Genomic DNA, 1,924 nt, shown 5'->3' with positions numbered 1-1,924 from the left:
GGCCACACCACACAGCCACCTGCCTGTTGTGTCTGTAGGAAGGAATGTTGGGGCCATACAGATGTCAAAACCAGAATGGTTTGGAGGAGAGATTGTTTAAAAACAGAACAAAGTAAGTTTATCCTTGCCTCTTCAATGACCAAGCTTGGCAGGTTGGCTCTAAATAAAGAATTCTAGCAGAAAGGGGCTAAATAAGAATTTTATTACTCGCTTGCTCCCATCCCTACCTAACAAGGCCTCCATTATACTTCAGGGTTTTCAAATTTGGCCCAGAATTCCTTAGCTAAAATCCAAGCAAAGTCATTTCCTTGGCTGGGAGAAGGATGCCAAAGGTAACATGACTAGGAATTTGAGCAGCCACATTTAATAGGAAATTAATGACAGAAAAATTTGTATTTTGGGACACTGACCTTGTCCAAAGTGTGGCCTTTGGACATTCTTTTGCTTACTCTTCTGTTCTTTTACTTCTATCCCGTTGTTCTTAAGGGCTTCCAGGTAAGTGGTTGCAAACAAATTTGTTAAAGATTAAATTTGTTAATTTTTTATCACCAGTTTTACAGAGTGCCCCCCCCCCCCCACCAACCGAATAATACTCTGTAGCTCAGTAAAGTGCGTGCTTAGCATTCTGGAGGCCTTGGGTTTGATTTCCAGAACTAAAAACAAACAAATTGTGTGTGTGTGTTTGCGTGTGTGTGTCTGCATGCCTTCCAGGGGAAATTTTGCAACTTCTTATCATCTGCCTTTATTTACTTAAGATTTTTTGAAAAGAGATGATTATTTTTGTGAGTTCCAGAATGATTTTTAGTTTTTGAAGTCTTGTTAGGAGAAAGTTTCATTTCTAATTTATTTTCAATGATATTCTAATGCTCCACAAGTTTTCTATAATTTAGAAGTTCTGTTTCAAGCTTGTAAAAGATTTGTCTAAAAGCAAATGGGTTGAATATTAATGTTCTAGTTCACAGTTGATAACTTTGGCATACTCTGTGATCCTATAACATATCAAGACTTAAAAGATGCCTATTGAGATGATTTCCCACTCACCTCAACTCAGGGTGCTTTGGGTGCTGCTTCCTCTTGAAGGACCACCCTCCAGTAAGCCTGGCTTTTCTTCCTGTGGGTTGACAAAGGACAGTGAAATGGGCAACACACAAAACTACCCTTTGTGTGGCTGAAGACTGGTGATCTTACAGCATCCTGGGCCTGTTGCATCCATGGAGGGGGAATGGGGCTCTGTGCCAGGTGCTTTCCTCTAGAAAGGGCTGAAGGAGATCTTTCGTGAGAGGCATGATATCTTGGGAGGTCTGTCACTGCTGGAAAGCTTTGCCCCTTTCCATATTACCTTTTTTAAAAAATTAATGTTTGAATACCTAGCACGTGTGAGGCCCTTGGGTTCGATCCCTAGCACCACACACAGACACACAATGTGAACAGGTAATCTACATACATGCTTTTAAACTTACAAAGGACAGAAAGGAACACAGTAGAAAGTACATCCCTCTTGTCTCCAAAGGAAACCATCATTCCCACATCTTGAGGATCCTGAAGGTAATCTGTGTACACCTAAGAATCTACAGAAACTTTTTATTTTTTAAACATTAAAATTCATTTTTGTCCAGTAATGCCTACTTTACCTATTGAACCATTTCTTTTTTATCATATAAAAAAGATGGTATAGTTAATTTATAGTTAAGCAGTTTTCAAAGTTTCCTACAGGAACCGCAATTTTTGAGGTTTGGGATATGGCTGGAAAATAACTGATACGAAAACTAAAGTGAATATATTTTCTAGACAACTCCTCATTGATTTAGACACCATAATACTTTGGGGTCTTAAATATGACACTAGTTATTCTGAAATCTTTCAGTGTGTAGACTCCTGTCCTTAAATCTTTCCCCAAGTAAAAACAATAACAACAATGTCATTA

General features: G+C 38.7%; 1 pseudogene across 1 annotated transcript; it reads right to left on the bottom strand.

The window, feature by feature from the left end:
- Positions 1-242: 242 nt before the first annotated feature.
- On the bottom strand, positions 243-1,213 carry LOC308651240 (small ribosomal subunit protein eS27-like; annotated as a pseudogene). Its single transcript has 2 exons — positions 1,042-1,213; positions 243-312 (listed from the first exon to the last, which is right to left on the bottom strand). The product of its transcript is annotated as a small ribosomal subunit protein eS27-like (transcript).
- Positions 1,214-1,924: the final 711 nt, after the last annotated feature.

This window comes from Spermophilus citellus, assembly GCF_964194105.1.
Source record: "Spermophilus citellus genome assembly, chromosome: 6".
NCBI classification, from domain to species: domain Eukaryota; kingdom Metazoa; phylum Chordata; class Mammalia; order Rodentia; family Sciuridae; genus Spermophilus; species Spermophilus citellus.
This window is presented reverse-complemented; position numbering and strand designations above follow the sequence as displayed.